Source organism: Amblyomma mixtum, chromosome 3 (assembly GCF_055824585.1).
Source record: "Amblyomma mixtum isolate Tamu chromosome 3, ASM5582458v1, whole genome shotgun sequence".
Classification (NCBI taxonomy): domain Eukaryota; kingdom Metazoa; phylum Arthropoda; class Arachnida; order Ixodida; family Ixodidae; genus Amblyomma; species Amblyomma mixtum.
Genome location: NC_143014.1, coordinates 404413987 through 404440477, shown reverse-complemented (window position 1 = coordinate 404440477; position 26491 = coordinate 404413987). Strand labels below are relative to the sequence as shown.

At 49.7% G+C, this 26491-nt stretch overlaps 2 pseudogenes; one reads left to right on the top strand and one right to left on the bottom strand.

Annotated features, from left to right (window-relative positions):
* The first annotated feature begins 862 nt into the window (after positions 1-862).
* Positions 863-1848, top strand: LOC149357450 (uncharacterized; annotated as a pseudogene).
* Positions 1849-21655: 19807 nt separating this feature from the next.
* On the bottom strand, positions 21656-23334 carry LOC149357449 (uncharacterized; annotated as a pseudogene).
* Between the last annotated feature and the right edge of the window lie 3157 nt (positions 23335-26491).

Genomic DNA, 26491 nt, shown 5'->3' with positions numbered 1-26491 from the left:
TTTGTTATATAGAATTGCTTATTACTGCCTCTTGGAAATAGTAGCTGTCAGAAATTTGATTTAGCACTCATTGAACGTGGTTACATTTTATTTACCCCAATATCCGAACCGTTCTCAATGCTTATACAGCTTCTATTCGCTTGTTAGCGGCGCTCTTAATGCGTGAAAATGGGACTAAATTCGCTATTTTGCCTGATGGATAAGAATTGGCTGGTGGCGGTCAAACGTTGTTTGTATTCTTTAATTTATTCGTCGTACGGTCTATTGGTATATATAATCGATTCTTTAAAGATATTAGATCATTTCTCGGTTCTTAGAAAAAAATTTTATATATAAAAGTTAATATTAATGCGTTTCTCAATTCGGCATTTTCGAACCTGCGTCTATTTACCTCTGAGTTCAATGGTTCTACAAGGCACTGTCAGGAGACAAAACGTCGTCTCCTGAGGGGAACGATTTATCTGCAAGGTTTTTAATCATGGGGAGTTTTAAACGGGAGGCAATTTAAAAATTTGATGCCGCTTCATGTGCACATTGCAATTCAGAAAATCGTAACAAGAAATGAACGGCGGCAGTTGATTTCGGTTTTGCGCACAGTATATTGTCCAGCACGAAGCACTAGCCAGATCACAATCTCTTCCATTCAGAAGCAGCGGTGGAGGCCACGTAGGATGCACTGCCTTAAGTTGACTGAGCGTACTTCCACAGGTGGAGCGTCTGAACTCCAGGCACTTTCTTTGCCAGTTTCCATTGTTCCTTCTTCACTTCGCGAAAGTCTGCAAGCTCCCTCTGTGGCCGCTCCAGAATGGTGATGTTCTTTAGTGTTTCTTGAATTGCGTCTACGAAGTCTCTGGCAGTGTGTATGGCCTCACTTACAGGCTTCCGCAAGTTGTGTTGTGATGCTCGATGGTGTGATGCTGCGTCATGTTTTCTCAGGAATTGTGCCACTATCCACATGATGGCATCTTCACTTTAGAAAATTTTGAAATGAGCAGCGAGGATGAGGTGTTGATTGCTACATGGGAATACGGTGAGCTAGTTAAAAAAACTCTGACCGCTTCATCGCTTATTAGAGAATTTCTAAGAGTGGCCATGAAATGCATTCCCTACAACTATATTATATCTGTTCAAGCAAGAGCAATACACGAAAAAACACACAGCTGCAAGAGAGGTGCAATTGTTTTACATTTTGATTTTGCCAAAAAATGAACAGTTGTGCTTCCAGACTGAGTACAAGCGTACCATTGGCAGAAAAAGCAGGCAACCGTGTTTACCTGCGTTGTCATGTCAAGAAAATCGACTGGTAACTACGCCGTTAATTTCGACGATATGTCTCATGATTCCGCTCATGCATGCTTGGCTCTGTCGAAAATCAAAGCACATCTCGAAGAAAACGCGCCAATCTACACCAAGATAATATATTTGAGCGACGGGGCTCCCGCTCACTTCAGGAATAAATACCAGTTCCATGAGCTGCAGCGCAGTGAATGTCAACGGACGATATTAATGTTTTCGGCCTCTGGACACTGCAAAAATGCTTGCGACGGCGTTGGTGGGCTAGTGAAACATTGAGCATCAGACCACAACTTGCAGATGCCTGCCAATGAGGTCATACACAGAGCCGGAGGCTTCGTAGACGCAATTCAAGAAACGCTAAAGAACATCACCATTCTGGAGCTGCCCCAGAGGGAGCTTGCAGACTTTCGCGAAGTGAAGAAGGAACAATGGAAACTGGCAAAGAAAGTGCCTGGAGTTCAGACGCTCCACATCTGTAAGTACGCTCAGTCAACTTAAGGCAGTGCATCCTACGTGGCCTCCACCGCTGCTTCTGAATGGAAGAGACTGTGATAAGGTTAGTGTTTCGTGCTGGACAATATACTGTGCGCAAAACCGAAATCAACTGCCGCCGTTTATTTCTTGTTACGATTTTCTGAATTGCAATGTGCATATGAAGCGGCATCCCATTTTTAAATTGCCTCCCGATTAAAACTCCTCATGATTAAAAACCTTGCAGATAAATCGTTCCCCTCAGGAGACGACGTTTTGTCTCCTGACAGTGCCTTGTAGAACCATTGAACTCAGAGGTAAATAGACGCAGGTTGGAAAATGCCGAATTGAGAAACGCATTAACATTAACTTTTATATATAAAATTTTTTTCTAAGAACCGAGAAATGATCTAATATCTTTAAAGAATCGATTATATATACCAATAGACCGTACGACGAATAAATTAGAGGATACAAACAACGTTTGACCGCCACCAGCCAATTCTTATACATCAGGCAAAATAGCAAATTTATTCCCATTTTCACGCATTAAGAGCGCCGCTAACAAGCGAATAGAGGCTCTATAAGCATTCAGAATGGTTCGCATATTGAGGTAAATAAAATTTAACCACGTTCAATGAGTGCTAAATCAAATTTCTGACAGCTACTATTTCTAAGAGGCAGTAACAAGCAATTCTATATAACAAAAACATGAACTCAGTTTTGTGTTTATTTTTGTATTTTAAAACAACATAATGCAACACTTTTCTAGTGCCTTAAAGTTATCATGTATTGAGGATTATTCCGGCAAATTTTAACAAAATTCGATGATGATGTTTTTTTTTAAACCCAAGTCAAAGTTGTCACTTTTTTGGCGTTTTTGAACTTCGGCCAGTTTTGAGACCGTACTGAAAACTATCTGTCAAGTCTAGAGCAACAGAACTTGCCTGAGGTGAGTAAAAACAGCTGAAAAATACTGAGAAAAATATTCAGTGGGAAGATCTTTAGGTATCTTGCCCTAAGGCTGCCCTGAAAAGTGCCTTTTTTGCACCGCATAGCTCCAGAAGCGAAGTTTGCAATTTTTTTACTCGCAAGGTTGAAAGAGCAAGAAAACATTTTTTATTTTCTCTGATTGTAAAAGTTGTGAAGAAGGCCTGAAAAAATTCTTATGCGCGAAAAAAATTTTTTGTGCATGGAATGAGGCTTCAAACTTGCAACATTGCGAAGTGCCAAAAACGACATTCTCCACCTCTTGTGACATGCGATTTTTTTCCGAGAAAACTACGAAGCTTCTTGCAAAACTAAGGTTCATTCCTTCGTGTGGACACATTTGCCCATCATATACAAAATTTTCATTGAAAACAAAAAATGGTCATGGGACCTCGATTACCGTTCTTATCTGAACACGCCCCCTTATAAACTGTGTCTTTTGCCTGTACCCCATCACTCTGACGAAGGCCAGACCCTGGTCGAAACGTTAGAATAAAGTTGTTGTTTTTCTACCGTGTGTCAACCGAATTACGTTATATATATATATATATATATATATATATATATATATATATATATATATATATATATATATATATATATATATATATACATATATATGAGAGACGCCAACAGCCACAGAAACCAAGGGACTGAGGGGATTTTTTTAATTTATTTACTTTTTGTGGTGTTGATCAATTTAGAAAATTACTTACTGAATCTGTTATCGCTTAAAGATAATTGATTAGAAAAGCAGAAGAAAAAACAACCACATGCCGCCGGTGGGATCCGAACCCACGACACACACTCTCTGATGACACCCTTTGCTGACAGGTCCTGTACACGCCACTCGTGAGACGACAAGAAATGCTTATGCATTAAAACTGATTCGTTTCCTGGTGCCTTAATCCACTTGATCATCGCCGCAGTCTATCGCGTTGCCTGTTTTGATCTTCGGCTAAGGACGAACCGGAACCCAGTGAAGTTTTCATTGATTCGTTCATTCATTTCACTCATTCATTTCAGTTACTTGCGATAGCCTAACACGATGTGCGTTTGGATACCGTCGTCTTTGTTATATTTCATCAATTCTTTCTGCGTCGGGAATGTTTTGAGAGTATACCAACAAGGAAACCTCGTTCTAAGGTTAGGAAAGGCGTAGTAAGTGCGCAATTTCACAGAGGACGCCTTAACTGCACCGTGGGAGAATGCATGAAGATGCGAGTGAAATACAAAAGATAGAAGGTTTGGTTTGGTTTATTGGTGTTTAACGTCCCAAAGCGACCCAGGCCATGAGGGACGCCGTAGTGAAGGGCTCCGGAAATTTCGACAGCCCGGGGTTCTTTAACGTGCGCTGACATCGCACAGTACACGGGCCTCTAGAATTTCGCCTCCATCGAAATTCAGCTTCCCCGGCAGGATCGAACCCGCATCTTTCGGGTCAGCAGCAGAGCGCCGTAACCACTGAGCCACCGCGGCGGGGCAAAAGATAGAAGGAGGTGCCGGAGTACAGGAATCAGGATTATTTTGGGCCACCTGGTGTTCTTTACGTGCACTGACTTCACGCAGCCCAGAAGACTATTGCATTTCGCTTCCGTAAAAACATGGCTGCCGCGGTCGGGATTTCATTTTGAGTCCTAGGGCTCAACTTCCCAGCGGTTCAACCCCTGAGTAAGCGCGGCAAGCTCCGCTGTAGAACGGCCGAATGATATGGCGCTTCAAACAGTGAGAGGAATGTTGCGAAGGGAGCGAGAGAAATTTCCACCATCACACTGGCGTCGCTACAGGTGCCTCTGAGGGCAGCGAGAAGACAACGATCGCGATTTATTCGCAAACACAATTTTCCAGTTATTCAGCTCCTGCCCTCGATTACACACTGATAGTCTTAGTTGAATATTTGGCACTCGGATTGGTTCTTCACAAAATACCCTGGAATGTGTAGCAGGTCATTGTTCTCGCAGACAGCATCTGTTTTAATATCTTCCGAAACCCCAGAGAATGCTCTTTTGAGCTGCTTCCTTGGACTGACTTCACGCGAAGGCGCAATGGTTCACAAATATAACACTAGAAGTGCTACTGCGGGAACGTTTCACACTCTTGCGTGCCCCTGATGCCACCAACTCGATATTAACTGGCTTTGTAATTATAGTGGCAGAAAACGGCTAAATGTATGCCATGCTTAATGTCCATAATTCTCTTGTAGCAATCGTCTATATTCTTTGAGTCAGTTTCTTTCATTCCGGTTTGCACCTGTTCTAAAAATCTGCTAAAGGTTTCTTTCAGTTCAACTGTTTCTGTTCATTCGCCGCAACAAGGGCCAATTTGACACGGCGGCTCGATGAGGCGCAGGAAACGCTAGGCACAGGTGCACGTACAAAAGTAATAGGAACGCAAGGAATGGTGGTATTACTGCTGGCGTTTCTACATTAACGCCGCCAATCATGGGAAAACAAGGAAGCAAATGCAAATGTTTCATTATAAAAGCAATGACGCGGTACCAGTCGCACTCACAGTGGACATCTGAATCGCGTAGCGAGGGAAGGGATGACGGAGGAGTGAGATGAGGGAAGAAGAACGAGGCATCCTAAGGAGCGGCTGCGGACAAATTCCGACCCCCTCCCCCCCTGAGGTCTTTAACTTGCACTTGCGTACCACAGCACACAGGATTCCTTTGCATTTCGCCTCCACTAATACGCGGCCTCCATGGACGGGACTTGAGTGCCGCCACCTAGTGATCAGAAACCGAACGTCACGGCCACTCAGTAAAGCTGGCGCTTGAAGAAAACAGTGCATTCTGACACCTGCGCCCTCCAGGGGCTTCCTCGCTTGTCGTTCGTCTTCATTCTATTGACTGCGTAGGCAGCATCGTGCAGTTCTTATTGGATAGCTAGGCCACTCTCTCTGCTCCGCGCCACCCATCGCTGTGGCCATTGTTAGTGGCGTACCATCCGCAGGAAATGAAACGCAAACAAGACAACTGAGCCACAAACAGCAAAATAATAAGCTCTTAGCCAGGGGAAGCTTAGTAGTAGTGGAGGGTAATTTCATCTAGAAAGCGAGAAGACACTTCTTGGGAAGTGTTAATCAACCTCGCTTGTATCTGCTCTCCAAAATCTAATATATCGGTGTTTTTATGTAGGCACTTTAGTTTTCTTGTTCGCGTTTCATTGATTACTAATAGTACACGACTCGACTATGCTAAACGAGGGGTAACTATACCCGGCGGTGAGAGCTATCGGTGGGCGATCGGAACTTCCGCCGATTACCGCTTCCCGTGGGCAAGGGGTCGCCGTATCGCAAATCGTCGAGTTCGGGGCGACGTCCAGGGCGCTCCCCGCAACTCAAGGGCGACAGCACAAACGAACGTAGCGCATTGGAGCCGCTATATTGGGAAAGTGGCGCCATATTCAGTTTGGTACAACGCGGCGGCAACACTGGTCAGTACAGTCTGCTGCAGCACTCCTGGACGGCTAGGTGGCTATTTGCATGCTCCCTATGATGGCGTTCTTTAGAATACGAAATCATTACGTGGCGTACGGTCGCGCGCTTTCGTTGTTTATTTGCACCCTGTTTGCGCGTCGTCGAGTACGCGACATCACACCTGTCTGCGCCGTTCCGCCGGAAAATCAACTTCATATCTCTCGGCGCTCTGTGTTTATTTCATCGCAAACATTCCTTCGGTACGGCTGCGGAGATAGCGGCGAGACTTTTACCGCTTTTGTAAAGTCTTCTGCGGCCTTCGCGAGCTTTCAATTTAGTTTCTACCAAGCTGAACATGTGATCGCTGCGTTGTAACCGTTGTATTCTCTTGTAAGACAGTAAGCAGTTCTGCAGTGGCTCATGTCTGTGTTCAATCTGTAATTGATTTTTTTTACTCTACTAACACCTGGATGCCACGAGACACACCTATGACGAAGGCTCCGGTTCAGTTTCGACCACCTGTGGTTCATTGCCGTGCGGTGAAATGCGAGTACAGACTCGTGTGTGCGTTTCCTCTCCGTCGAAAAGTAGACTCCGCGGCCTGCACCGAATCCATGGGCTTGTACTCCGCAGCCTAATGTCGCTTTGCCTCTCCGCCAAGCCTAAACCGCAGAAGACATTCGCCCAAAGTGAACGTCTTTTATAAGCCTGAGCCCATGTAATCACAGACATTCGCGTGGTACTTATATCTTTTGTTCGGTGCCGTTAACCTGACATTTTCAAGCAGAGCCGCAATGCCGTCGCTGTCAGTACATGCGGATTGGGATTTGGGAGTGTCTTCGCTGCGTCATGAAAGTGTTCGCACATCATTGTGACTGCTGGCAGAACAATTGGCCTTTATTTCCTGATTAATGGCTTCACTGATAATTGTGCGAGCAAGAACAGTGTTCGGACATGGCCATCACGGCTTCAAGCCAGCCTTTACCTGGCAAATGATGCGACTGGCACTGCAGAGGTCCTGCATTGCACAGTTACCTCGTACAAGAGTGGTGTATTTTTTTCAATGTGTAAGTGCGACCTAACGAATGAACTTAATCTTAATCGGAATGGAAGAAACATGCAGCGGCGGACAACATTTTTGCATTCAAATAAAATAAGGAAGGAACGTTGCATTAAGCTTTGTTACATTATTCTCGCTGACCGTCTTGTCCTGCATCAATGCCGGACGGGGCGAAACGCAATTTTTTTTAAAATAGCCCTATTAAGTTAGAAAAACGCTTTTTCGGCCAATTAATGTCCGCGGTGGAGTACATCAGAATACAGCTGGGACATGCTAACTATAGCGGGCTGGTTAAATAATAATGAATAGTTGACTTTTTACTATTACTCTTAGGCTCGTTAACTATTGAAAGGCGTGTAGCCCACCATAATTAATATTCATATCAGTTTTCAGAATTTCGAAAACGCGGGTACACTCGCCGGTGTGGCATAAGAAATTTTGGCTATTTCGGTGAGTTACGTGCACTACAGAAGTTGCTTTGCCTGCAAGCTTCTCGAAAGTGCATGTATTTTGGCATGATGTCGGCAAAATTTGTTGGGCCACAACGCCGAGGGTACCCGCGTTTTCGAAATTCTAACAACTGATATGGATATTTCTCACGACAGGCTACACGCCCCTCTATGGTTTAGGATCCTAACAGTAAGGGTTAGAAACTAACTATTCAAAATTAGTTAACCAGCTTGCTAGTTAGCCCTTAGATAATCTGCGGAAAAAAGCGCTCTTCTAACTCAAAAAGCCTACTTTTAAAAATTGTGTGAACTCTGAGGTGGAACACCCGATATATGTATATATATGTGTGTGTGTGTGTGTGTGTGTGTGTGTGTGTGTGTGTGTGTGTGTGTGTGTGTGTGTGTGTGTGTGTGTGTTTAATAAGGGAGTAATTACTCATTGACATCCACCCGAGCGCATCCATACGGCTACAAAGAAAGCTATACAGCTTTCTCAGAAACTTCGGAGTTAAAGAAAAATTCGTCCTGGTTCGGGGTTCGAACCCGGGACCACCGCTTCACCGGAGCACTCGCTCTACCAATTGAGCTCACCGGGACGGCAAGCTTATAGTAGGGCGAGAGCGAATTGATCAGTAACTCGAAGTAGGAACAGTGTTGACCAAATGTTTTAGGGGATTCCCCCAAGGTGGAGTAGATTTGTAATAAGGGAGTAATGACTCATTGACGTCCACCCGAGCGCACCCATATGGCAGCCGTATGGCTGCGCTCGGGTTGACGTCTTATGCTCGGGTGGTGCTTATGTTTGCAACGCTGTCCCGAACAGGGTTCGGCGTTTTGAGGTGGTGGCGAGATACGCGCCAGGAACTGCTTATGCGTCATCGAAAGTAAGCGGGCGCTGGTTTTCAAGGAGGTGAAGCGCTGCTCGCATGGAGCGCATTTTTACGCGAAACCTCGCCTCGAGCGATAGGCATGTGGCCGTGCCGGCGAACTTGCACCGTCACGCGCTGAAGCAGCGGTCGCCCTAGCGCCCATGCGAGAGCTGCTGGTGTATACCTCGGAACCATCGCAAAACGCCGAACCCCATTCGTTCGGGACAGCGTTGCAAAGATAAGCTATGTCGTTGCTTGATCGGTCGTCCGGGAGCGCTGAAACTGCTTCCCTATCACGTGGTTCTTTTTGTATTTCGCAGGCTTTCTTTTGAGGCAAATAAAAGAAGCTGTATCAGTGGTACTTGGTTGCAAATACGGCGACCAGTTATTTTTCTATGGGATCTACAATTCCTGCCTTCACACTTTCTTCCTAAAGACAATAATTAAAAAGTTAGTTAATCAGTCTCTGCTAATTAATTACGTTTGCATAATAAAAAAATACCGCAGACTAGGACAGGCGACTGGCAACAACCCTCAGTTGGTCTCACGAAGCTTGGACACTTCGTCTTTTTTAAAAGCTTGGTTACATTTAGCTGGGACACCCTGTATATATAGCACAAAAAAACTAACGTGCTTGGCTCCTAGAGGCGAAATGCGAAATTGAAAACGCTAGGTTTATGGAAGCATATATGGCGAGACGACGTTTCGGACAGAGCCTGCAATTAAACGATGCGGGAGAGAAGATCAGCTCAAAAGAAAAAAAAACAAAATGCAAGAAAACGGAACTGGAAAGGAGTGAATAAGTGTCGTCGCCCGCCACCCACGTGTGGGATCGCGGGGAAAAAAGAAATCAAGCAGAACTTTTTTCTGGGCTGGTTCGTTCATTGTGACTTGAGTGAAACAGCGCGAAAGAAGCCCGAAGGCGAAACGAAGGAGGGACATAAAAGAGCGCTTCACGTAACGAGGAGACGTAGAATTCTACGTTCAGAGCTGGGAGAAAAGGACAGAAAAAAAGGGCGGGAGGGAAGAATGGACGGTGGCTTGGGTCGCAACGCAGCGGCAGCGAGTAAAGTGCATAGAAACAGAGCGTGGCCGAAGCACAGAATAGATTTGAGACGCACTCACGTGTTGTCGACGTAAGCGAGTAAACAAAATAAAACGATACAAATGTGGAAAACGCGGGGTACTTCCTCTTATGGAACTCCTTCGGCACGATGAATCAAGGCGGGCAGAGTGGAATTTAACTATAGACACGTGGGCTGTAGATGCTCACAAATGCACACACCCACAAAAACAAAAACAAAAAAGCCGTGTTGCGACGCGGGTAGCATGACCGGACCGGTGATGGGACGAGGAGGATGGGAGACTGGGTTAGGAGGAAGGCAAAGAAAAGTATATAATTCTTTACATTATTTACAAAAGAGCGACTGAGAGTGACTCTCAGTGGAAAGGAACTTCTTCGGCAACCGGAGCCGACGGGAGTTAACAGGCGTCTCCCTCGGCCACACTCACAGTCGAGTTAAATAGGGTTCGCATTCCCCAGATCCCTGACTGGGGAATAAAGTTCGAAGAGCACTGTCCAAATCGGATGGACAGAAGTGGACGCTGGTGTTACCACCCACGGCAGGGGCGATGCTGGCTGTTCCGCTCTCTCGCAGATCGGTCGATGGGAAGGGGTAAAGGCTGAGTAATCAAACACGGCTGGAAACGAATCTCCCGCAGTCTACCAGTAGGCGAATGAACGTGCTTCCCCGCCGGATGTCCAGAACACGAGACCTCTGTCGAGGACACAGCCGTCCTCAATTAACAGCAACAGCTTGACTGTGTGTAGCACCACTCCGTCGTCCGGCGACCCGAGGGTAGACTCGGCTTGAATGGCGCCGCCACGTCGCTGCTGCTTCCGCTGCTGTTTGCCGCTGTCAATGCCCTCGTGAGCCCCCTTCACATCTTCGGCCTTCGCCGCTGCTGCCGTGATGGTCACCTCCGCTCAAGGAAGTCCGCTGCCCTAATCCACTTAGGCTAGGAGGGGGCACATCAAGCACTACACTGCACCGCCGCCGTCGCGAGGTTGTCAGCCTTGTCGACTGTCTTCGGTTGCTGCTTGCTCGGGCCCACGTGGCCGGAAGTACGACCATGACAGCTCGTCCGCCGCCATGTAGAGGCCTCGAAAGGGGTTAAGCTCCTCGCTGTCCTCTGAAGAGGCCGCATCAGCTAGGCAGGTCCTCTGTTTCCTGGGTGATCCATGGGTCGGTGTCTGCAGGCCAGCGGTCTCAGGTAGAGCATTAATGGTCAAGTCTGCATAATGCCCCACCCCGGCAAGATAAGAGCACCACCACCTCCCTAGTCGTGCCAGGTAAAACAAAGAACAAGGCCTTAAGCTGTGCTGCTAGATTAACTCTCCTTTTGGCTCCCCCCTCCCCCTTAGGCGGTCTGGTTGGGTGAGCTGCGGACGTGACCTATACGGGTGATTCACTGGCACCGTATCTTTCAATTTGGAATCAGGTTTTATGGTGGAAGAAATTACAGCTGCCGTTACGATCCATAGACGCACGGCCCCGATAGATCAGTTGAGAGGATAGTAGAGCTCAACTACTATTCATGTAATATCAAGCACTAATCTATACATAACAAACAACATACAGAACCAACCAACTGCAGCTATAGACCATTTCATCTAAGGCGCCGCCATTTTGGGGAGGTGGCGCCGTCTATGTTCTGTTCTTGTCCCTAGCGCCATGCTGGTGTGCGCGCGCGCATTTGTGCTGCGCCCACGGTGCAGTACGGCGGCGTCGCAAATTGGCGCTTCGGAGTTTCTGATTTTGTGTGTGTGTGTGTGTGTGTGTGTGTGCGTGTGTGTGTGTGTGTGTGTGTGTGTGTGTTTTGTGTGTGTGTGTGTGTGTGTGCGCGTGCGTGCGTGCGTGCGGGCGGGCGGGCGCGCGGGCGGGCGGGCGGGCGCGCTAGAAAAGCGCCTGGGTGACGGAAAAGCTTTTCGAGAAACACTGCCACGGTTTGTTTTAATGATGTCCGGAACTTCATCGGATTATGGGGCAGGAGGCACTTCCACCGTCGTTCCGATGATTGACCCAGGCAAACGAAATTTGTTTACGAGTCGTTTGTTTCCTCTAGTGCACAGCAACGGCCGCACCGCTATCTACGACGGTGGTCGAAGAAGCGACACAGGCAGCCGCCAAGCTTCTTTTATGCGATCCGAATGAGTTCGATAGACTACGATTACCAGTCAGCATAACAAAGTCACTTCATCAATGTTTACGTTAGCCGCACTTCACTTTTGCTTAAGTGTGCGTGGTGCGCAGACGCGAACTGTATTGTTGGACCACTCACGGTGATGAATTTCTTTCGTGGAAGCTGACCCGTACACATGGGCGTCCGGAGGGGGGGGGGCAAGGGGGGGCGGCTGCACCCCCCTGGAAAATCACTCACTCGAACCGTGAGTGATGGCCGCACGCCAGGGGCGGTGGTGCGCTCAGTCAAAAGGGTAAAAGCAGCCCCGCATGGTCACATCTGCGAAATGCCGCGTCCGGGCTTGCGTCGTTCCGCCGTTTTCAAACCACGCCATCGTTAGCTATACTGAAGGGCGACCTGTTCCAGACATACAGCGGCACCGGCGAGCATGTGTTTTGAGCCGCCTTGAGATGGGTGTCTGTTTCTTTGATCTCTAGAGAGATAGCGACACGGAGGCAGACAGTGCACGGGGCATCTTGTTTTCGCCTATCGTTACGCCGGTCACCGATGAATTCTTAAGGAGGGAAGGTAAAATCAGCCGTGTCCACCCCCGCTTTGTCGGGCTGCTCAGGGGCAAGCGGGCGATGAGTTGGCGCCGCCGCCGCTCGCTGTCTCCTCCGATCCACGGGTAGCGCAGTTCGGTAGAAGCGCCGCTTTCAGAATCTCCGGCAAAGGGGATTAGCTGCTTTTGTTCACGGCGACGCAGTCTCCCGAGGCGCCCCCACACCAGCGTTCTTTGCGTCTTCTGCGAAAACCAGCGCCTTTGGTCAACGCAGCCCGATGGCGCCTGCCTGGCTCGCCTGTCACCTCTGGCTGGGCCTCAAATCACAACAGCGCCCATGTACTGTGCGTGTCAGTGCATGGTAAAGAGACCCAGGTGGTCGACATTACCCGGAACTCTGTACTACTCCATCCCTCATAGCCTGAGTCGTTTTGGGGCTCTGAACCCCATAAAAACACAAAAACAAATTTTCCGACTGGAGTGGCGAGTGTCCCTTCCCCTCGGAAGTTGCGCGGCGTTCCTTTCACCCCCAAAGTGCGCATTCGGGGATACTGCGGCAAGTAAGCCCTTGCACGTGTGCGCGCCTCTGTGTTTGTGCTTGGGTGTTTTTAGTGGCCGGTTGTCAGCGAAGCTGAGAACAACCAAGACAGCGGACGAGAAAACGACGAGCGGAGAGCAGTGTGTGTGCGGTTGCTCGACTGTGCGGATGCGCAAGCAAGATGGAGCGAGGTGTATGAAGCTGCGAGCGTGCATTTATCTTGTAAATAAGTTTTCGTTGTATATATAGTCATCTTTTGTTTTCAACGTACGTGTTCAACAGTTTTTCCAATCAATGTGTATGATGAGTGTGCACCGAGAGCGTGTAATGAAGCACAGAAGTGAATTTATCACACGTGTAATTACGCAATTCGCCCAGAAAAATCCGAGGCGCCTACAGTTGCTGTTCAAGGAAGACTGACTGAGTGACTGTAGTTGCGTGTTTGTGAACATATTGTGCTGTGTGCTGGTCATCAATCCGGGTGAGTCGAGAACCCGTATGCAGCAAGACTGAGCACTCTTCTCCACGAAGTGATATAGCATCTTTTTGCATTTTTATTAATTTTAGTTGTTTCTTCGTTGATAAACTCCAATGTACCTCTCCTAGCCGCGCTTTAATTTGCTGTTTGTAATTTTTCTTTCATGTGTGCATTTTGTTTAATTTTTATTTATATATAAATAAATAAATTTACTCCGCAAATAGCGCCTTTCTGCTACGAACATACCCCCCCCCCCCCCCCGGGGCACCAACGGGGCCCCCCCCTGCAAAAAATTCTGCGGACGCCCTTGCCCGTACACACTTCACACATTTAGGCAGGTACTACAGTGCACTTCTCAGCGAGGTACGCGTCGTGCCAGATTCAGGCGTTTTATGCCTGGTGTCCTCTGTGCGTTTCAGCTGGTTACCACTTCGAGATAAATGCTCGCCTACGAGCAGGTCTAGGTGGTAGGTGCGAGAATGTTTACTAAGCTAGAGCGCGCAGGCACCGAACGAAAGCACTGTTTACGCTAGCTGACCTCGCGTATGTCACCATTGCTTGCTTGGGGGCCACCGAGCGAGCGCGAGCAATGGTCGTTCTCGCTGCCCCGCCACTCTTTTTCGCGTACGTGTCCACTCTTCACTCGTCGAAAGTAAAGTGTTGCGGCCCTAAATAAATGTCCGCACTAAACAGAGAAAGTTAGATGAGAGGTTGCATGGGTATTTGCCACGCGGCAAAAGAAATTCGCCACGCCACCCGCAGCTCGAGTTTGCTTTGGTGAGCAAGCGCGTTTGCGGTCGTCGTTAAGCACGCTACGCGTCTTCAAACAAGTTTTGCAGACTTAGGTATCTTGACGACTGGTGCAGTGAGCACGCTCTTTTGCTTCTGCCAAGGCCCGGTTGTTCGCGGTAACAACACTGCTGCAACCACACTGCTTACTCGGCAGTGCTGTAATATCGCATATCATTTGCTGTCATATTTATCATGCAACAAAAACTTCGGAGAGGTCTTTTTCCTGCTTATCTGAGCTATCTACTTCCACTGCTCAGATTTTGTGACCATCATATTTGTCTGCAGGTCACAAGCTGTACAGGCATCCAAGTGTTGTCACTGACTGAAGTGGCCACACGTCCGGATGCCACACATCATTTTTTATTTGCTGGAGAAGGAAGCATGTGACATTAAGGAGGCACAAAATCTTCTCTGTTAATGCTAGCCAGCCAAAGACATCGCTCGCCTTCATCTGACGGAAAGCGGTGCAGATGGAACAGGTCGCAGCCGCACTGACGCCGCGGCTGTTCATGCTGTGCACATGGCTCTGCGGCTAGTTTTTTCCGCTTGCGGTAGTTGTTGGTGCATCCAACAACAGCGCAGAGGTATCCTGATGACCTCGGCTCACGATTCATGTTCATAGTCACCGTGAAAACACGTAAAAGCTTTTTTGTCGTGCAAAAGACAGCAGGACACGAACGTCACTCAACGCGTAGCTCGCCGCCCGCGCATACCAGGAGGAGAGAAGGAGGAGAAGCAGCGGCGCGCGCGCGCCGGTTCGAGGCTATTGTCCTCCTGGCGCCGAAAACGGTCTATACATTACGAAACCTCAAAGGCTGTCATAAAAAAAATCTCTTTTACACAGAGATTTAACAAGCGTCTTTAAGCTACATTACTCCAGCCAGAAATAAAAGCTCAAAACATCGTTTAGGGTGTTCTACAAGAGTTAATGGATAATAAAAAAAACAAACCGCAAATACAAGACACATGTATTCCTGGAATACCCCTACTTCAGCCGCGCCCGGCGTGGTCGGGCGGCTGTTGTACCAGCTAACGTTTCCCAAAAGCTGCAGGGCTGATTAGTTCCGTCTCTTTGCGACTGGCGTGCAAAGCCTGGGCAGCGCTGGAAAAGTTTTACGCGAGAGGGGTGCTTCCTCCTGTCTAGGCTCCCTGCATGTCTCGTCTTTATCTGACCCTCGCGCGCTCTGCGGCGCCCTTGATGGTGGTGACGATCGCTTTTCAAGTAAGGCACAAAAAATATTACTTTTCGCGCTTCAAAGCTTTAATGTTCAGTTAATGTACAGTAGATTCCAAACTGCAAGCAATTTTTTATGATTATCAAGGAGCTTTGTGCAATATTGGCGATTACAAAAAAGGCTTCGCAAGACGAGACAAGCCAGGAGCAGTACTTCACTTTTTGAAGCATCATGGTGACCCACGTCGATAACGTTTCTAGTTTCTGCGCATCTGACACAATCTGATTGGCAAAAAGTGGTGGCGACATACATGCGCAAATAAGTTTACATGAACAAGAGGGCAAAAAATAATTAGCTGCGTTCAACAAAACGCCATTTTTATTGCCGACGTTGTATTCTAATTTCGAAACGCTGCTACCGAGGCTATACACTTCGCCCCTCGGGAAAAGTGAAGTGAGTTCCCCAAACTCACTTCTTGCCGAGTGCGTTCAGCAGCGAGTGTCACTAAAGTTCATCGTGTGACACGATGCGAATGACACTACAGGCGAGTGTCACTCGTTCAAAATGACACTAAACTTGCTCGTCTGACAGGGGTTTAGTCGATCTGGTCTTCACGCGACTCCTGTGAGCTCTTGAGTGCCGCGGTGGCAACTCGGAGAAGTTACGCGCGGTCCTGAATTGCAAGCTGACAAAAGCAGCTTTTAGCCCAGGTGTCCCACCAGAATTTTTTTTTTCTGGAAATAAACTGAAACTGAAACTGAAAAGCCCAACCTGCACTTTTTGCTTTGCGACACCACACAATTCGGTTTTCGTTGCACGGCGCCGCTTTTTGGAAGCTGCCCCAGCGGATCTGTTGCGCGCGCCTTCTGTTATCGCGGTGCCGTCACGTGTTAAGCTGCCGGCCCACGGCGCAGCGTCAAAAGCTGACTCAGTAATTCCCGGAGGCTCGTAGTAGTAGTAGTGGATTTTATTTTGCATTCAATATGGAAGGTAAAAGAATTTTTTCTACCCCGGCATCTGCTATCGCTGCTGGAAGCACCTGAGCTGGGGCAGCGGAAATAAAGGATAGCAGGCAGTGTGTAGAAGTGAAAAGAAAGAGGGGAGGGGATAGTAGAAAGGACAGAGGGAGAAGTACACTGACAATAAATCTATTTACATATATGCATGATAAATATAAATATATACAGGTCGCACGCGCGGGAAGGTCTGGTAGAACACACGGAGACTCGTCGCGTGCGGAATTTTCCTCGCATAGCAAAACCACCTGAGTCCTGCTGTCAGTGCTAGGTGACAACCTCTCTAAAAATTCGGACGCCTCAGCGATTCTGTCTGTGCTTGGTTCGTTACACCCCTGTCACACGGGCGTTTCGAAGGCCCTCGAACCGATAGTCTATCGCCTCAAAGGCGATCGAGCGCTGCTACACGGGCGGTTTGGATAGCCATCGAGTCAATAGTATATCGAGCCAACGGAGCAACGCGGAACTCTATCGAGGTTTAGAGGGCCTTCGAGCATTGCCCAGCGTTGCTAGCATTGCTTCGAACGACAAACATGGCGGCGCCCTTCAAAGCCGGACCCCTCGCTTCGGACTGAATTCTCGTTGTTGCTTCCTTTTTCAGTCTGTTCACTGGTCATAAATGGGGCACCGGTCTTTCGCTTTGTCTCGCCTTGCCTATAAGAAAACGTATAAGTGATAAATTTGCTTTATTTTGTATTTAGAGTGACCATTCTGCCGCTGCTAGGCTTAAGAGGACAGTCCGTTTGTTGGCAGCAATAGTTCCCGTCCTGACAACCAGATGGCACCACTATAGGCTGTGTTTATTTTTGCTAAATGAGCAAAATGAGCAAAAAAAAAAAGCTAAATGAGCACCTTGCCACACTCACCACTCCCTCCTCCACCGCCCAGGTCGCCCCTTTGGCTGATCTTCTCGAAACCACCACACAGGCACACCACACTCGCTTGGTTCAGCTAGAGACATCGGTTCTGCAGATTCTTACCACCCTCCAATCACAATCCAAACAATTAGAATCCTTCACTTCTACGCTCCAATCCCTCCATGAGTCACTGCCCCCGGCCAAAAAGAAGGAACGCGTACCCTCACGAAGTTCTACCTCTACACTATCATAATGGTTTTTGGCGAGGACCTCGAGATATTGCAGTGGAACTGCCGAAATTTGTGCCATAATAAGACCCCCCTCCACCAGTATCTACTCGCCCGCCCCTCCCTGCCCCATTTTCTCCTTCTCCAGGAAACCCGGACGGCCCGCACTGTCCCAGGCTACCGCGTCTACCATGCCGCTACGGCCACACCACTTGCGTCTATTTATGTACGTAGCGACGTGCTCGTGGAGCCACTTGATATCCCCTCCGTCCTTCTTTAATATTTAGTTGGTGTGGTCTATTACCACCCTTCTTCCCGCGTCTCACTCGCCCTTTTGTCTTTCTACAAACCCCTGTTACCTCCTCTTTATTTTCCGCCCTGGGCAAGTTCCTTCACTCTCTTCCTTCTAACTCCCATCTCCTCTTTGGTGGCGACTTTAATGCCCCTCACACACTCTGGGCTACCTTCAAACCCTCAAACCCGGCCGCCTCCTCCACTGTCTGGCCCAGGAACGCCACCTCACCCTTCTCAATACTCCTGGCTCCCCTACTCGAGCGGGCACTGCCTCACAGCGCCCCACGACACCCGATCTCACTTTTTGCCGCCGCGGTGGCTCAGTGGCTATGGTGCTCGGCTGCTGACCCAAAAGACGCGGGTTCGATCCCGGCCGCGGCGGCTAGAATTTCTTTGGAGGAGAAATTCGGGAGGCCCGTGTACTGTGCGATGTCAGTGCACGTTAAAGAACCCCAGGTGGTCGAAATTTCCGGAGCCCTTCACTACGGCGTCTCTCATAGCCTCAGTCGCTTTGGGACGTTAAATCCCATAAACCAACCAAACCGATCTCACTTTCTCTCGGGGTTCACTTTCATTTCACTGGCAAATGACAGCCGAAACTCTTCTCAGTGACCACTATCTTGTCCACATTTCCACCTCTCTTTCCCACATCCCTCGATGTCATCCGGTCACTCATACTGACTGGCACGCCTTCCGCGCTAATCTCGCCTCTGACTCCTTTCAATCCTACGACGACTGGACGTCGCGCATCACTGCAGCGCTCACGTCCAGTAGCCGTCGTGTTCGGTCTTGTCACCCAGTCCCAGACCCAGATCCTCACCTACTCCGTTTATGGCGTCGCCGTAAACGTCACAATGCCCAACTTTCTTCCCGGATCACTGCTCTGCGGGCCGAGATCGTCGCCCACTGCGCCTCACTCGAGCACTCTCGTTGGAGTGCTCTTTGTGACCGTCTTGACTCTGCATTGCACTCGCGATCCACATGGTCTCTCTTCAAATCCCTCCTTGGCACTAAGCCTGCACTTGCTCCAACTCTAGCTAAAGCCCTCACTCAAGGAACTCCCTCCGATGTTTTTGATCAGCTCGCATCTCTCTATCTCCCGCCCCCTCTGGCACCCTCCTACCCGGTGTACTGCGGTGGACCTAACCCCGATCTGGACCAATCCTTCACTCTCCGGGAGCTCGAATCGGCTCTGGCTCCTAATGCTACACGCTCGGCTCCCGGTGAGGATGCCATTACATACACCACACTTCGCAACCTTCCTGACTGCGCCAAAGAATTCCTCCTTAAAACCTACAATGATGCATGGGACAGCGGCTGCCTGCCCAGCTCCTGGACCTCCTCCCTCATTTCTATGATTCCAAAGCCGGGCAAGCCTCCCTCTCTCTCTAACCTCCGCCCAGTCTCCCTGACATCATGTGTTGGTAAGACCCTTGAGCGAATGGCCCTGACTCGCCTCTCTAATTTTCTCGAGACGAGGGAGTTGTTCCCTCATTCTCTCATCGGCTTCCGACGCCACGTCTGTGCACAGGACATGTTTCTGGTTCTCCAGCACACGTTTCTGTCACCTACCCCCACTCAAATTCACGCACTTGTGACCGTCGATGTTCGCAAGGCCTTCGACGGTGTTTGCCACGACCACATCCTTTCCCAACTCGCCTCCCTAGACTGTGGCTCCCGCATGTACTGTTATATCCGCTCATTCCTCTCTAAACGTGTCGCTCGCTTTCGAGTCGACACCTATCTGTCCGACCCCCACAACCTCACCCGAGGCACTCCTCAAGGTGCTGTTCTCTCTCCTACCCTTTTCAATCTTGCTATGGCCCCTCTCGCCTCCCAGCTAGCTGAAATTCCCGACCTGCATCATATATTTTACGCCGATGACATCACTCTCTGGTGTTCGTCTGGCTCTCCCGGTCACGTACAGGACACCCTGCAACGTGGCCTAGATCTCATCGACTCCTTTCTCACCACTGCTGGCCTCTCTCCTGCTTCTGAAAAATCCGAGCTCCTTCTCCTCAACCATTCCTCATACCAGCTCTCACACAACCAATTCGTCTGTCTCCACCTTTCTGGCTCTCCCATTCCTGTCGTCACGCAGTGCAAAGTTCTTGGCTTTCCTTTGCATGCAGCCAAGAACGTGCAAGCCCTCCACCGTGCTGTCACCACCTGCCACTCCGTAACTCACCTCCTGCGGCGCGTGGTCACTCGGCGCTCAGGTCTCCACGAGGCTCATGCGTGCCGAGTTGCCCACGCGCTGGCCCTCAACAAGGTCTTGTACTTTGCACCCTACGTTTCCTTCAATCAGACTCAACTTAACGCTCTTGAAACTGCCCTTGTGGGCCTCTACAAGGCAGCTCTCAACCTCCCTATCACTACCTCTACTGCAAAGATCTTTGCAACAGGCCTCTTTCATCCTCTCCGTTCTCTGCTCTCTCTCCATCATGACTCGCAGATTGCCCGGCTTTCCCTTACCCGTCAGGGTCAGTGGTTACTGACTCAAGCGGGTATCTCGCCCATTCCCTGCGCCCCGTTTACCTCTCCTATTCCCACCCCGGCTCCCAATCTTCGGATCCTCCCCCTTCCGTCCAACATGTCCCCCGTTCTGCACGCCGGCCGTCGTCATGCGGCCGCACAGCACAATTCCCCTCTCTTTGATACCCAGGGTGTAGCTTACACGGATGCCTCCTTCGTGGCTCCTCGAGGTTCCTGCGGCTACGCCCTGTACCACCCTCACCTCCCCGCTCCTGAAACTAACACCAGCGGGCCGTTTCTACGCCCTCCGGATGCATTGTCCCTCGAGGTCCTCGCCATTGCGCATGCCCTCCAGTCATTTGCCCTCCTTCCCTCTCTTCAAGAGTACGCAGTCTATTCAGACTCACAAGCCGCTATACACCACATACAGAAACGCACCCTAACCCCTTCTCTTCAACAGGAGGTCGAACGAGCGGTCTCCGCATTGCAGCCTTCCATTGTTTTCCTCCGCTGGGTCCCTGGGCATTCAGGGATTGACGGCAATGAGCTGGCTCATCAGCTCGCCCGTGACACACCTTTCCGGGCACCGTTGATCCCCTGGCCCAAGCCCTCGGAGGACGGTGGGAGACTCACCCTTCGCCGCACCATAAAAGAGGTCTACCTCGAGCTCCGCCTCGACAAACGCCTTTACCCTCCCCCTCATCCATCACTCACAGTGCCGGAGGCTCGCCTTCTTCGGCACGTTCAAATGAATGCAATCATCACCCCGTCTCGCCTCTTTCTCTATCGCTATCGATCGGACCCTTCCTGTCCCAACTGCCCCTGTATCTATGCGGACCTTGCCCATTGCCTCTTCTATTGCCCGGCTGCTCAGCAGTCTTGTTCCTACCCCCCACCTTCTTTATCCATCACCACCTGGCTCGACTGGCTTGGCGCTGAAGGGGAGGAAGAACAGCGACTTCTGGTCGCCCAGGCGGTCGACATGCTCGGCCTGTAAATTTTGGCCGAATAAACGTCTTCTACTACTACTATTTTTGCAATTAAATTACTATTTTTAATTACTATTTTAAATTACTTAAATTAAATTACTATTTTTGCGTCTGTGCTGGCCTACGCTGAACTGAATGCGGGAATGCGCTTGTGTTTAGCGTACGTAAACACGCATACGCTTGTGGTTCGTAGACAGCGTAAATTTATGCTCTTTTTTGCACTGTATCTGCGTACGCCGCGAGCGGCGACGTGGTGTGCAAAACCGAGAAACAGCAGTGATGCGGCGGTTCCACCTCACCCCGGCGTCAACAAATGAGAACAGGTCCTAGTTTTTGCGGCGAGCGAACCCGCTTCGCGCGCCGGATTTTTGGACAAGTGTGAACGCGCCTTATGACTGCAAAAAAATTATATTTCAGCATTTAGTTTGGTTTCGTAAAAATATTTTTATTTGCGCGAAACCAAACGTAGCGATTGTGGCGCCACACGAGCTCGGTGTAAGACGCGAAAACGATATCAATGGCCATTGAGATTTGCAGTGTAGGAGCACCACAACTCCCTCGAGTTCGATAACGATTGAAAATATCGATGGCCCTCGACTCGATGGCCATTGATCTCGTGGTCCTTGGAACGCGTCAGCTCGTGCACGGAGTGGTCGCCATAACTCAGGCCCCTCTTCTTTAGCTCGTCCTCCCAGCGGTTTGGAAAAAGGTAGGGACACTGCTCCGGCAAGGTCACTGACACCGCCGCTTCGGTATGCAGCACCCCAAACCGGCCCTCAATGGTGACGCACGCGACCGGCAGACAGACACTGCCCTCCTGGGCCACCTGCCGGATCCACGCGTTTTCCCCAGTGAAATCTTTCGGTGAAACGAACGAAGGGTGCATTACATTCATTGTGGCGGCCGAGTCGCCCAGGACGCGACACCGTCGCTCATTCTGTCCTTTCGCGCATGTACGGCTCTAGTAGGCGCATATTTTACTCGTCGAGAGTAGTGAGCGAAAAAACCAGCCTAGTCCTTCGACAGCCACTCGCGATATGCCCTGGCTCGTTACAGCGGAAACAGACTGCTGGTATGCTCGCCTCGAAGGCTTTAGCACGATCCTTCTCTTTTTTTTCTTTGTCCGCGTCATTTCTACCAACCGAGTCTTTTTCGCGGTTCTCCTCATCTGCCCCTTTCTCTACCCTCGGCGGGGCCGCTCTATTCTCGTTCCGCACTGGGCGCCTCCTGAACTCCCCTTAGGGCTTTGTTCCTGCCCGTAAGCTTTCCTTTCCTGTTTCGCGCCTGACCTGGAACTCTTCTGCGAGTTCGGCGGCGCGCTCTAAGCTTTTCTTTTCGGGCCTGTCTTGCACCTAGAGCCGCGTTTCCTCATTTAGACAATTGTAAAATTGTTCTAGACAGATTTCTGCCACAACTTTGTCACGGTCCTGATAAACCTCCGCGCCATTGAGCCATTCGATCAGATTTGCCTTAAGATAGTAGGCAAAATCTGGGAATGACTCAGACGGCCGCTTCCCCGTGGTTCTGAATCGTCGAAGGAAGGCGTCGTCTACCAGGCGGTACTTTTTCAGCAAGGTGGCTTTCACTTTACCGTAATCATCCGCCTTTTAGCCGAGCAAGCACGTCGGCAGCCTCACATGGCAGAACCGTCGAAAGGTATTGAGGCCAAGTTGTGCGAAGAAATTTTTGGTTTTCGCACGTGCGCTCAAAGTTTACAATGAACAGCCCGACATCTTCGCCCATTTTGAAAGGTGACAGAAGGTCTTTCATTTTGGGCGGCTTCGATGACTGACTGCTCACAGCAGAGGCCGTGCCGGCATTTGCTGCTTCTGCCTGAGCTGCAGCTAGCTTCACCTCAAGTCGCTTCCTTTCTAGCTCCACCTCATCTTTCCTCTTTTGTTCCTCTAACTCCTCTTTTCTTATTCGCTCCTGCAATTCCAATTCTTCTTGTCTTTTTCGTTCCTCCAATTCCTCTTTTCTTTTTCGTTTCTCCAATTCCTCTTTTCTTTTTTGTTCCTCTAACTCCTCTTTTCTTTTTATTTCCTCCCAGTGCTCCACTATCTCCTCGTCCTCAAAACCGAGGTCCTCTATCGCACTGACAACCTGCAGTTTCTTCATTGTTTCCCCGCAATGAGTCCCTAATTCTCCAGATAAGGAGATCAGGTCCATCTTACGCAGCTTTCGCCAGTCCATGACTGCCCTTAAAGGTGCACTGAAGAGGATTCTGAACATGTCTTTTTTGCCGCGGGAACTCGATCCACACGTTCCTAGCATTCTTAGAAGCAGTGACTTATTGCCCTGTGTGGCCGATTTCCCCAATTAAAACGAATTAACGTCCGGCTCCCGCCTTTTTTTTTAATTCTGCCTCGTACGGTGGGCGGAGTCGACCAACGCGTGGAGCGCCTTTCACTCAGTCCCGTGGAGGCTTTGCTTTCGCTTTATTTTGTTTTTTAGGTTTCCATGAATAAATAGTTTCATTCGCAGATAATATAGCCGCAAAATAAGCCCGAAGAAATAAAAATACGCGCGGACTATTGGCTACTACGGACTACTACGTATTACTCCGTCGATGGCAGAGCGGCAAGCCGCCACGGGACTGGGTGAAAGGATCTCCACGCGTTGGTCGACTCCGCCCATCGTACGAGGCAGAATTAAAAAAAAAGGCGGGAGCCGGACGTTAATTCGATTTAATTGGGGAAATCGGCCACACAGGGCAGTAGATCGCAGTTTCTAAGAAAACTCGGAACGTGTAGATCGAGTTCACGCGGCAAAAAGACAAGTTCAGATTCCTCTTCAGTGCACCTTTAAGTGCTCGCTAATAATGTGATCGCTAGTCTCTTAAGGATGTTGGTGTGAAGCAAGGTTCAAATCCGAACAGGCTACTTCAACCAATGTGCACTACCAGGAAGAGCAGCACAAATTAAGACCTGGCAATACTCAAGGAGAGAAGGCAATGCACTCACCAAAACCGGAGCCAGGACACCACGCAGACGATCTCACCGCTGCCAACCAGTTGTTGCGACCCGGGTAGCATGGCCGAACCTATGATGGGACGAGGAGGATGGGAGACTGGGTTAGGAAGAAGGCAAGGAAATCTTTATACAATTATTTATATTATTTACAAAAGAGCCACTGAGAGTGACTCTCAGTGGAAGGGAACTTCTTCGCCAACTGGAGTCGACGGGAGTTAACAGGCGTCTCCCTCGGTCGCACTCAATGCCGAGTTAAATAGGGTTCGGATTCCCCAGATCCCTGACTGGGGAATAAGCTACGAAGAGCACTGTCCAAATCGGATGGACAGAAGTGGACGCTGGTGTTACCATCCACGGCAGGGGCGATGCTGGCTGTTCCGCTCTCGCAGCTCGGTCGATGGGAGGGGGTAAAGGATGCGTAATCAAACACGGCTGGAAATGAATCTCCCGCAGTCTACCAGCACGTGAACGAACGTGCTTCCCCGCCGGATGTCCAGATCGAACCAGCCAGAACACGAGACCTCTGTCGAGGACGCAGCCGTCCTCAATTAACAGCAACAGCTTGACTGTGCGTAGCACCACTCCGTCGTCCGGCGACCCGAGGGTAGACTCGGCTTGACTGGCGCCGCCACGTCGCCGCTGCTTCCGCTGCTGTTTGCCGCTCTCAATGCCCTCGTGAGCCCCCTTAGCATCTTCGGCCTTGGCCGCTGCTGCCGTGGTCACCTCCGCTCAAGGAAGTCCGCTGCCCTAATCCACTTAGGCTAAGAGGAGGGCATCACAAGCACTACACTGCACCGCCGCCGTCGCGAGGTTGTCGGCCTTGTCGACTGTCTTCGGTTGCTGCTTGCTCGGGCCCACGTGGCCGAAAGCACGATCATGACTGCCGGAAATGTACGCGACTTTATGGAAGAAAGTAGCGCTGGCCAGTATGAATGGCGGAAGTTGTTAATTAACCCTTTCAGCCCTGATTTTTTTTTGCTACTTCGGGAATTTTTATAAACTGTTATTTTGCTTCACTGCCACCCAAGGAACACACTAGTGCAAAAAATTTCTCTAGAACTAGCTTGGTTTTAAAGATGGCGCCGTGTCCTACATATAGGACACCAGGGCTTAGTGGTTGCAAGAACAAAAAAAGCAAAGTTTGACGTTACTCTTTATTTCAAGACTTTCACAAAAATTCAAATATTGAGAATAAACATGCTGGTTGCCTTGAGGTGCAGCTAATACTGGACGTCGATTAATCCGTGTTAAAAGTTTTGAAACAGCTGGAATGAGTTCAGTGGATGAACCTTGATAAACGACGAAGTCGTAAGTAATCCTCGAGGCGGCGCACAGCATGAAAACTTTCACTTCCCACGTATTTGGTTTCCTTTTGATGTATTGTTTTATGTCTCGCTGTCCTTTAAAGGGGTAGAGACACCAAATTTTTGTGTTGTATCTCTGGGTTGAAAATAATGCGTAGCGATTCAGTGAGCATGCAACACCGTCTTAGAAGCATGAACTCGCATTATATAATTAATAATCGTATTATTTGTACCCAGCAGTTTCGGTTTCGGTTCGTAGTTGCCAGGTTTTGCCAGGCTCTTTCATGACGTCAAAAACCAGACAATGCGTTGTCACGTGGGTCCGGAAAGCCGTGACGTCGTGTAGGCATGTCGTCTGCTTGACACGCACGTGGTGCGCGTAAACACGGAGAGCCGGGCGGAGGGCAAGTCGAACAGCTCCGAGTCGGAAAGAAGAGTTTTATTTCGGCGAAGACACCGATTATGAGGAATCGCGGGATGACGCAGACGAGGAAGAAGACGCCGCGGTTCGAACCCCGACAACCACTTCATTTTTGATCCGCTGGCCAGCGATTCCGAAGAGGAGGCAGGCGTCAGGCCCGACGCAGCTCAGATTGTGCCAGCGAACACCAAGCGTGTAGGCAACGTAAAATGGTAAAGGCGCGTTCACACTACGCCGACGATCGGCCGATTTCAGTCTGGCGATGGTCGGCGGCAGCGATTTTCGTGCCGTCGGCGCGTCTGTCACACTGCGCAGACGCCGACCGAGCACCGGTCGTCGCCTGACGAGCGCATCGCCGTCGCGTCGCCGAGATAGCAGCCGTCGGCCGACCCGTGTGTCACACTCTGCCGACAACAGCGCCGACCTCACGCCGACGTTGTCCCATCCCGACAGCTCGACGCTGCTTCTTCGTGCGCGCTGCTCGTCTGCTAGCTCCGTTGATGAAGGCGTCGTGGAAATCGAACTTATCTTCTATTATGGGACGAGTTTGCACTAAAGCGATGTGAAGAGTAGGCCTTTTATTATAGCACAGTCGACTTCCAAAGCGCCGTCAACTGCGGAAGCGAGACCACCTAGGCCTAGCGACGATTAGG